The sequence below is a fragment of the Pristis pectinata genome, chromosome 3 (assembly GCF_009764475.1).
Source record: "Pristis pectinata isolate sPriPec2 chromosome 3, sPriPec2.1.pri, whole genome shotgun sequence".
Taxonomy (NCBI): domain Eukaryota; kingdom Metazoa; phylum Chordata; class Chondrichthyes; order Rhinopristiformes; family Pristidae; genus Pristis; species Pristis pectinata.
The window spans coordinates 25,728,985-25,741,002 of record NC_067407.1 but is presented as its reverse complement, the minus strand read 5'-3'; positions in this window follow the sequence as shown (position 1 = coordinate 25,741,002).

Genomic DNA, 12,018 nt, shown 5'->3' with positions numbered 1-12,018 from the left:
TACTCCTTCACCCAGAAAATTCAAGAATGTAGCAGACTAAAGAAATACTTACTTTCTCCATAGCATTTTAAAATATGTGTGCCACTTTAAATTTAGACCTTTTTTATTTTAACTCGCTTGTATGATTTCTGCAATCCTGTGTGTTTTAGATATATTAGAATCTTTACTGAATTTTCAGAGAATGATAACACAAACCTCTCAATGATATTCTGTTGGTAGGCATGTTTTTCAATTGTCTTGTGCCCATCTATAGTCAAGAAATTTGCTAAGCAACTTGCTACCAAGGAAAGCATCTATAGATTTGACATAATGCTTGACCAAACACAAACCGACAGGTAGTTTCCTGACACTCACTTTCACCTTTTAAAACTAGAACATGTTAATTGTAATTAATGCTTCAAAACTGAATAAAGCAAATCTGTGGGTAAGGGTGGCAGTATTGATATTTAGAGTTAGTGCCAGAGGGGAAAGTGAACAAACCATGGGAAAGGTTCTTGCCAATGTGACCTGGGATGTTTGTCTCCTTTTATGACACTATATATATTTGATGGTTGTTGTTGCTGTGACGTAGTGCACAATGTAGCAATTTCTTAAAATTATTTAGGAGGTTGACAACAAGCACAAAGTTTTATGAAACTATTAGCTAAAACCTTATGAATCAGGATGGTCAGAAACTGGTCAAGATTCACAACATGCAGTATATTCCCTCCTCCCTAGAAACTGCTGAAGTTTCTTAATCACACTAATAATAGTGCGTGCACTAAACAGGTCATCACTTTCCAACAAGTTACAGACATATTCACCACCAGTTGATCAGAGTGAGTAGCAAACAGCATTTGTCAGCAATATCGTCTTCACCAAAAATTCCAGGTCCACAGTCTGTAGTTTCATTTTTAAACCACCACATTTTGGCTGATGTCTACGCCTTCTCTTCTTGATAGGATTCCTGATCTCCGACATTGGTCTTTATTTCCACAATATTGACAATGTACAGCAAAATGGAAGCTGCATTCTTGCTCCACTGAAGTTTGTGTATGAATGTCCCTTTCATTTCCATCTTGATGGATATTTTGTTTTTTTTTATTATTTGGGTCTTTCTGTTATGTGCTTTCAGCATGGAATGATTGCTAGGGTGTGAGCTTTCTCAGTATTAATGCAAGGCAAATATCCAGAAACAGCTTCTAGGAATTGTCAGTTTCAAAAAGTATTTCTAATCTAAAATTAAGCATAAAACACATTTCCAGTACTGTTTAATCTCTTACATTCAGTTTTCACTGAATGAGTTGCAGCTTTTTGCAGGTTTGAGATGATTACAATTTTAAGCTCGATTAATCAATTATCTACCAAATATTCCAGTGGTAACATTAATGGCTGCATTTAAATATTTCTCTTTAGTTTATGCACATCAAACAAAATACCCCTCAATACAGCATGACGTAATATAAGTACAATATTGTTTAAGCAAAACAGCATAATAAGTTTTTATACATTAGCAGATTGTGGTTGTACAAAGATTAAACCTGCTCTTCTGCAAAAGAATGACAATCTCTCAAACCTTGGTATTGATAGGGATGGTGGGGGCATGAACTTGGCCAGGTATGCTAGAGCTACCATGGTGATCCAAAAACAGACTGCTGGGTGACAATAGCTTTTAGTTGACCTCATGGTTGATAACACAAGTGCACATAATCTCATTGGCATACTGAAACTATGCTTTCCACACTTGGAGTGCCTCAGAGGAACCATGCTTCATTTGAGAGAGTTGGTATCAGGATTTGTGCTGGTCTATTGCATGCTAGCCAACTTCGCCGCCATAAGTCTTTACCATCAGTTTTATTATGGGGAACTGAGGAAAAGGAGCAGGAGGAAGAGGAGGATGATGAAGTGAGGCAAACGAAAGCGAAATCATAACCTAAGTAGCTGCTTTCTGTCTACAGTGAAGAACTCACCTCAGTATGATACAATTAAACACAACTCATTTGTCAACAGTTCCTCACCTATCTTCACTCTCCCCTAACCATCAAAGCATCTGATTGATCACAAAATACAAACCACATTTATAATTGAAATCATGTCAAATTCCATAAAATATTAACTAATTACTCTTATGCATTACCTTGTGCGATCTTTGCCTGTCTTGTGTTGGTGGAAGGCTGCTGACTTTCATTAGAAGAGACTAGAGGTGACCTTGAATTACATGCTGAAGCAACACTAAAGGCCCAGCAATGCACTGCGCCATCTCAGCTTGAGCATGAACAGTGCTGGCCAGCTGCCTGACAAACCACAGTAAGGACAGTACCTGAGTAACCTTGATGTGAGGGTGCATGTTGTTGCCTGAGAGAGAACAGCAGGTTCATGCTCCATAGGGTGCACAGCAACTCAGCAGTCCCAGCAACCTGTCAGGGGACAGACTGCAGGTTTCTTGTGATACCCTTTAAGTCCCTTTGCATACTGCATTCCACAGCCATGAATCCTACAGACTGATCTTCAAGAGGGCAGTCTGAACTTCTACTGATGAAGTTTGTACTCCAAGGTTAGCTCCAATGTTCCCCACTGAAAATCAGTAGCCTTCGACCTACCATGCTGTAGCCACAACAATAGCGCTGTGTATAAGCACCAAGACATGATACTGGAGGCTGTTGCTTCTGCTACAATGGAAGCTGCCACGTTATCCATCTGAGTTGGTCACCATTTCCACAATGGAAAGCATAAGGCCTAAAGTCTGCACAAACTTCATTCTCCTTGGGAATGACTTTTTACAGGTTTTCCATTACCCAAAAGTTTCATTGGGTACACATCTCAGTCTTCTGTATGCTGTCCATCGAATTCCTCATCTGAGTCCTCTGCAGCAAAATGCTTTGATCCCCTCTACCAGTCAACTAGCACGTGTATTTACATTCCCCTTTAGCCTAGATGCAAGCCACTCACATCTGCAAATTCTACCTCTCTTCTTTTCAGGCACTCCCTCAGGATCGAGGATGATTTACTTCCACTCCATCTTTGGCAGGTGGAAGATGCCAGTGCATGGATCTTCAAACATGGGATGGTCCTTGCAGACAAGCTACAGAAGTCTTGATGGAGCAAGATCATCACCCAATGAAAAGGAAGTTCAAGACTTCTGCACAGATTGCATGAACACATGTAAGTATGCCTGCTTCTGTGCCGTCCTCCAGGTAACACATAGTCAGCATGTGAGCTGGTGGCTGTGGACATGAAATGGAATGGCACTATCTTCTTACTCTTTTACTCCCACATAGCCTGGTTGCAGTCATTGGGAACAAGAAATGAAGTAAATCTTAGGATAACATTTTATTGCAGGACTGGGGAAAATAAGAAGAGCATGTTTATGCCACTTGCAGCTCATAAATCAGAAGAGAGTGTTGTTTAAAGCAAATTCATAGAGTTATACAGCACAGAAACAGGCCCTTTGGCCCAACTCATCCACATTCACCAAGGTGTCTTCATGAGCTGGTCCCATTTGCCTGCATTTGGCCTATATTCCTCTAAACCCTTCCTATCCATGAACCTGCCTAAATGTCTTTTAAACGTTGTAATTGTACCCACCTTTACCACTTCCTCTGGCAGCTTGCTTCATGCGTCCACAACCCTCTGTGGAAAAACTTGCCCCTCAAATCCCCTTCTTCACCACTTTGTCTACCCGTGTAACCACATTCAGGAAAATGCGCACTTGTATCCCGAGGCCTCTCTGTTCTACAACACTCTTCAGAGCCCAATCATTTACTGTGTAAGTCCAGCCCTGGTTTAACTTCCCAAAATGCATCACTTCACACTTGTTTGAGTTAAATTTCATCTGCCGTTCCTTTGCCCACTTTCCCAGTTGATCTAAATCCTATTGTAGCCTAAGGCAACCTTTATCACTGTCCACCACACCACCAATTTTGGTGTCATCTGCAAACTTACTAATCAAGCCACCTACATTTTCATCCAAATCAATAACATATATGACAAACAGCAGAGGGCCCAGCACTGATTCCTGCAGCACACCACTCCAAGCTGTAAAACATTACTCCACTACCACCCTCTGATACCGTCCAATAAGCCAATTTTGTATCCAATTGGCTAGCTCACCCTGGATCCCATGTGGCTAAGGAAGATAGAAAAATCTCTGCCAGGGCCCCAACAATTTCTTTCCTTGCTTCCCACAATGTTATGGGATACACTTGGTCAGGCCTTAGGGTTTTATCCACCTTTATATGCCTTCAGCCCACCAGTACCTCTTCTTATGTAACATTGATATGTTTCAGGACATCACTGTTCTCTTCCCTGAATTGCTTACCTTCCACGAGCTTCTCCACAGTAAGTACAGATAAGAAATATTCACTTAAGATCTCATCCATCTCCCATGGCTCCACACGTAGATGACCACATTGGTTCTTAAAGGGACCTCTTCTTTCCTTAGTTATCCTTCTGCTCTTACTATATTTATAGAATCTCTTAGGATTCTCCTTTACCTTATCTGCCAAGGATATCTTATGTCCCCTTTTTGCCCTCCTGATTTCTTTCTTAAATGTATTCCTACATCCTTTATACCCCTCAAGGCTGCCTGTACCTGACATATGTCTGACCAGAGCCACTATATCCCTCATTAGCCAGGTTTTCCTAATCCTGCCAGCCTTGGCCTTCACTCTAACAGGAGCATATTATAGGGCAATACAGCACAGATACAGGCCCTTTGGCCCAATGATGCCAAAGGGCTCATTGAGTCCATGTTGGCCCTGAACTCTCCCTATCTCACTTTTAAAAGTCTCCCACTTGCCAGATGTCCCTTTACCTGCTAACAGACTTTCCCAATCAGCCTTTGCAAGTCCTGGTCTAATGCCATCAAAATTAGCCTTGTCCCATTTTGGGACTTTAACTTGTGGACCAGTCTTATCTCTTTCCTTAACTATTTTAAAACTAATAGAATTATGGTCAGTGCTCCCAGAGTGACACTGCTCCCCCACCGACACTTCAGTCACTTGCCCAGCCTCATTTCCCAAGAGGAGGTCGAGTGTTGCCCTGTCTCCAGTACTGTCATCTACATATTGCTTGAGAAAACTTTCCTGGACACACTTGACAAAACACTGTCCCATCTAATCACTTAGCACTGTGGCAGTCCCAGTCATTATCAGGGAAGTTCAAATCACCTACTGTTACAACCTTACTATTCCCACAGCAATCTGCGCTCTCCCTGCACATTTGCTGCCCTAATTCCCACTGACTACTGAGGGACCCATAGCACAACCCCATCAAAGTGATCACCCCCTTCTTATTCTGAAGTTCTATCCATATAGCCTCCCTGGACGTTCCCTCAGGAATATCATCTTTAAGTACTGTCATGATGTTCTCCCTAATAAAAAATGCAACTCCCCCTCCTCTCTTATCTCCAATTCTATCATGCTTGTGGTATCTGTACCTCGAAATATTTAGTTGCCAGTCCTGACTATCTTTCAATCATATTTCTCTAACAGCTATAATACCATAATCCTGTGTGTCTATCCATGCCTTGAGTTCATCTGCCTTACCTCCCAGTCTTTGTGCATTAAAACAAATGCTGTTTACCCTATCAGACCTTCCTTGCTCCCTGTCCTGCCCCGCCTGTCCTGCCTATTGAACTTGCTTGCGTTAAACTTCTATATTTGCCACAACTCTCATCTACTACACTACTGCTTTGGGTCCCATTCCCTTGCCAGACTAGTTTAAACCTACCACTGTAGCTGTAGCAAATCTCCCTGCCAAGATATTGGTCCCCCTCCAGTTCAGATGCAACAAGCCTTCTTGTACAGGTCACTTCTGCCTCAGAAGAGGTCCCAGTGGTCCAAGAACCTGAATCCCTCCCTCCTGCACCAAAATTTCAGCCATACATTCATCTGCCCTGTCTTTCTTTTCCTACCCTCACTAGTGCATGGCACCGAGAGTAATCCAGAGATTACAACCCTTGAGGTCTTTCTTTCTAACCTTCTGCCTAACTCCCTATATTCACACTGCAAGACCTCATCCCTTTTTCCACCGATGACATTGGTGGGATGTGAGAAGAAGAATTAGGCATGTTTACCATTGCCTTTGATGTTTTCCAAGGCCTTGGCAATAATGATCGGAATTGTGTCCTCAGTGGAGATGAAGACATGTCCCTGTACCCATCTCATGTAGGTCAACCTGTGCCACCTTATCCTACAAGAGGGAGGAAAGTGTTCCAGTGAGAATCATGCATGGGGACTGGTGATGTGGCTATTCAGGTAAAATAGTTGGTAGTCTGTCCAAACTGTCAGATGTCATTGTGAGGTTTGCAGCAACACCAGGTGTATCCAGGTGATGCGAAGCACGTGAATGATCGGGATGAGTGTTGATGGATAGAGATTTTTGGGAGGGTCTGACGGTCACAAGACCACAAGACAAGGGAGCAGAAGTAGTCCATTTGGCCCATTGAGTCTGCTCCAAAGAAAAGGGAAAAAAGGAAAAGAAATGAGAAATTGGGGGGGTGGCGCAAAAAAACCCCACTATTCTAACCCCAATTTCTGGCCTTATCCCCATATCCCTTGATACCCCGACTAATTAGATACCTATCTATCTCTTCCTTAAACGCCTCCAATGATCTGGCCTCCACTGCTGTACGTGGCAAGGAATCCCACAAATTCACCACCCTCTGGCTAAAGAAATTTCTCCTCATCTCTGTTTTAAACTTGTACCCTCTAATTCTAAGATTGTGCCCTCTGGTCCTGGACTCACCCACCAAGGGAAACAGCTTGACCACATCAACTCTGTCCAGTTCTTTCAACATTTTAAATGTCTCTACGAGGTCCCCTCTCATTCTCCTGTACTCCAGTGAGTACAGTCCAAGAGCCAACAAACGCTCATGATATGTAAGCCCTTTCATTTCGGGAATCATCCTCGTAAATCTCCTCTGAACCCTCTCCAATATCAGCACATCTTTCCTAATATATGGGGCCCAAAACTGTGCACAGTATTCCAAATGAGGCCTCACTAGTGCCCCGTAGAGCCTCATCAACACTTCCTTGCTTTTATACATTATACCTCTAGAAATGAATGCCAACATAGCATTCGCTTTCTTTACCACCCATCCGACCTGGTGGTTAACCTTTAAGGTATCCTGCACGAGTACCCCTAAGTCCATTTGTACTTCTGTACTTTGAATTTTCTCTCCTTCTAGATAATAATCTGCCCGTTTATTTCTGTTTCCAAGGTGTACAACTGCACATTTCTCAACATTGAATCTCATCTGCCATTTCCTTGCCCATTCTCTTAAACTATCTAGGTCTCTCTGCAACCTTCCTGTCTCCTCAATACTCTCTATTCCTCCACCTATCTTGGTGTCATCCGCAAACTTAGGCACAAAACTATTTATTCCATCATCCAAATCGTTAATGTACAAGGTAAAAAGAAGCGGCCCCAACACCGACCCCTGCGGAACACCACTAGTAACTGGTAGCCAACCAGAACAAGAACCTTTTATAGTGGTCCCAGATGGTAGGAAATGCTTGAAATTGCATTCAATGATTTTGACCTCCTTTGAGAAACCACTGCATATCTTTTGGGACTGCATCTAACTTATTTGAGGTTCCTTCCTGACACTAACCTCCATTCTGAACTGCTCTGAGAGGCTTTTGAACATCCAGGAACTTAAATTTGACTAGTTTTTGAAGAGAATATCGAATACACAGAAGTCTTTATGCATTGGGGGGGGGATGGTCAAGGTGTGAGGTGGGGAATAGTTTGCGCCCTTCCCCCAACTCCCCTCCCCCATGAACATTTGAAAATATTAGCTGGCTGCTCCCCCAACATTGTGCCATCTTTAAGTGATTTCTAAGTCAGCTTCACTATGAGAAAACCTGCCAGCACATGTTCCCATTACTGCTTCCTTCCATTTAAAGAGATGTAAGTGAGTTTCCCTTGAAAAGGTACTTTAACTAGAGCTGCCCTGTCACATTGTTGGCTTCCTAATGATGGACCCAGCTAATGATACCTTCTATTGTTTTCTGGAAGGTAAAGACTCAGTACAGAAGCACATAGAAAATCAGGAAAGCAATGTACCACAAAGCCAATAGCAGCAAAGAGTTTCTGTGTTTTAAAGACACTTGTGCATGTGAACCTGCTTTGACCAAAGAAAAACTAATAAGTGTGTGTGTGTGTGTGTGTGTGTGTGTGTGTGTGTGTGTGTGTGTGTGTGTGTGTGTGTGTGTGTGTGTGTGTGTGTACATGTCTTGGTAGTGAAAGACAGGACAGAGAAGAGAAGCATAAAGAAAATATATTTGTCAGAACATCTATAACCAAATAAACAGAAATAATACATGTACTGCAAGCTGACCTATCAAGTTACATCCCTAGCTACTGATTTCATGTAATCAAGATTGATCACTTAAAATTTGTACAATTTTGCAATTTATGCTTTTTAAGCCACAAATCGAAGATTCAGATCGAATGTTTTCATGGTTTGATGTTATTGTTCAGATGTACTGTAATATTTTCTGTAAATAATACTGGTAGTCGTTTTCTTTATGTTTACAAAAAAATGTTTTAAAGTCTTACCACATCATACGAAATCCTTAGATATTTTAGTATGATTTACCAACTGTTTGTCGTTATCAGGCTAGTTAAACTATAGAGCTGCTTTAATGTGTTTGGAAGGCTGGAGACTGATGGAGGTGATAGCCTGCCTTCTGCTTTGTGTACGTCTGCCTTGCAAACAAACATCTCACTAATTACTATTCCCATTGCCATATAAATTCCTGTTCATTAAACTTCAGTTACTTGGGAACAACAAGAAAGGAAGAAAACTACGTGTTATTTTCATGCTCTCATTGCAATTAAATAAAATACCCGAACATTGGATAAAAAATGATAACCATCTCAAGAAGTTAATTTAGTAAATACCTGGATTATAGCTAAAACAAACAACATGAGAGCCATTATTGCCTCAAAGGGCCAATATTGGTTTTATATTGTTTATTTTCTCACAACTCCTTCTGGAGCTATGTGCAGTTTTTGATAAGAGTGATCACATCATCCTCCTCCAATACTTTTGTCACCCAAATAAATGGAACTAACATCATCTAGTTTCATATATATATAATCTACCTTGTTTGACCTTGCACCTTATTGTCTACCTACAATGCACTTCCCTGTAGGTGACACTTTACTCTGTATTCTGTTATTGTTTTTACTCTGTACTTCCTCATTGCACTCTGTACTACCTCAATGCACTGTGTAATGAATTGATCTGTACAAACAGTATGCAAGACAAGTTCTTCACTGTACATCGGTACAAGTGACAATAATAAACCAATACCAATATATTCAAAAATCAAAAATCCCCCAACCCACCCCCTCCCCCACAATGTCTCCCAGGAATTTATTCTTTGTCCCTCCTACTTCTCATCTATTTGATATCCTTGGCAGCATCATTACATCAGTTTCCATATGCATGCTTAGGACGCACAGCTCTACCCCACCAGCACCTTTACTTATCCATCAAGTACACCTGATTGGTCACACTGCTTGCCCAACATCCAGTGTTCAGGGAGGAGAAACTCTCTCTAAATAAGTATTAGGAAAATCGATATCATTGTCACCAGACCCCGCTAAAACTCTTTTCCATTTCCATTGATGCTAAATCAGGTGTGATAGCCCAGCCATACAGACAGAATCGTCAATGACGATCACCCTGGAATTGTTTTATGCACCGGTACTTAAGGTACAAAGAGCTGGAGTCCCATAGAGAATGTCAGAAAATTTGTAAATGCTCCCTATCATTCTAACATTCAAAGAGCAGCAATAATGGACAAATATTTGGCAGTGCCCACTTTGATTTAGCTAGTTATATGATATCAACATACATTCACTATGGAACGCATTAACAATCACAGGAGAACCCCTTTTGCACTGTCACAAAATCTTGTGTTTTATATTTTAATTTCGGATCTCTTTATAGTTTTGTGACACAAACGAATTGCAAGCATTGTATAATGAATCATTATCTTGTAATTGCTGCTATATATTGAATAGAAACGTGCAGATTGTACTCTCTCTGCTGCTCTTAAGTTCGCTGTATTTTTTTGACCAGTGAAAGTTCAAAGCTGGAGTTGGGCCAACTTCCCTCGTTCAGCCACTGTCTCTGTCACACGCCGTAGCCCAAACTCCTTCAGGAAACTCGCAACATTCCCATTTCCTTCTGGTCCCGAAGAGAAACAATGCCACATTCTGATTATGATTTGCGTGGCTGGGTTAAAAATAACACGGGTATATAAAGAGAAGAGGAGGCGAAGAACTCCGGCCACAACACAGCTTGGAGCACGGCACTCGCTGATCCCTCTCACAAGTTCATTAAAGCCAATGTGCTTTCCTCTTCGTCACCACCTCCGGACACAAATACAAATAAAGAGCTTTGCCAGGACAGCATAGTTCTGCAAATATATAAAATATTTATTGACCTCGATTATTTACGAACGAGGTCTATATGGAAAATGAATATTTAACTGGTTCCTTAAACCGGTGATATTCCACTTTACAAGCTAAGTCTTTACTTTCGTTACAGTACACGGGATCCATTTCACAAAAATCATTGAAAATGGCTTCAAAAGGCCGAAGTATACGCAGGTTCCCCGGACTGAAAAGTAGTGAGATAATATTGATTAAAGACCGGTTAAGTTCTACGGATTTGTCGTATAATATGCACTAAAACCGTTGCAGGACAAGCCTCCGCCTCCAAGTATCACATTCGCAGACATAATGTTACGAATCCTATCGAAAAAAAATTGTGTCAACGGAAACTTCGATTACTCCGATTGTGTTAACCCAATTGTTATTAAGTTTGGCAGTACTGGATATTATACATCTGAAAATTATTTTGTTTCCATTCCTAAAATGAATATTTTGATATGTGCAGGTAATTTGTACATCCACAATGCTACAGGTTTCAAGAGAAAACGTTGATTTTGCTATCGGTTGTTTCCCTTATAGTCTGCAGTAATTCCACACTCGCAGATCTAATTCGGCCCGCCTCTAATCTTGAACTCTTGCCCTGATAAGGCTCTTTGGGTCCTCCTGGGGAACTGTCAAATCAGAAATAAGGATGAATTACCTCGAGGTTAAGAGTCAATTCTTTGTATTTTCGATTTCTCCACAACAATAGAGCTGAACTCATAGCCCTGGAGCAGACCAGGCTGAATAATATATTGCGAGTAATAATACTCATAACTATCCAAAGGAAAACTCTTTAATAACGGGTTGCTGTTCGCTTGTTTACACAACAGAGCGATAGATCACAAATGATTGTTGTTTCCTGAATTAATACAATCGATGATATTAGGGTAATTAATATCCAGTTTAGTTAATAAAACCCCAACACACTGCACCTCCACCTCCAACTGTCATAAACAGTTAACAAGTTTTCCATTCTTCTAGCACCCAGTTAAAGACCGAAACCACCTGTGAGAGTGAACGTGTGCATCTGCAGAATGTGTAGGTAGATGAGGGGGTTATATTTTTTGTGCGTGTGCGCTTAGTCCGCACAGTGAATTTAGTCTCATGTCTCAAATAACTTTTTGTGTCATGATTGAATATTGTTACTCTGTCAACCGTGACAAGATGGTGGAAATTTCATCCCATTCCTCCTTCCACGTTTTTATTTAAATTACAAGTACTTCATTTGATGGTTCAGGGCACTGCAGAATATTCTTGAATTTCTTGAATGTAGGTAAAAATGATTCCTTCCAAATTATGAATACACCAAATTCCAGTAACATGTGTCATATCATTCGTGTTTAGTTGGCTTGAAACATGTCTGTGTGGTGTTGAATCTATTGAAAGATGTTCTTATATTGACGTACATTGGAAATTTTCGAACGAGAATTTCAGAAGGGAATCAGAGTTTGTATCTGAAATAAGCACTTCATACCTTTCATCCAGTGAGTCAAACTGCAGACTCTTCAGGTAAGTTTTAGTTTCCAGCTCACGGGAGGAGAATCTTCTGATTTGCCTCCAGAGTTTCAGTTTTCAAAACTG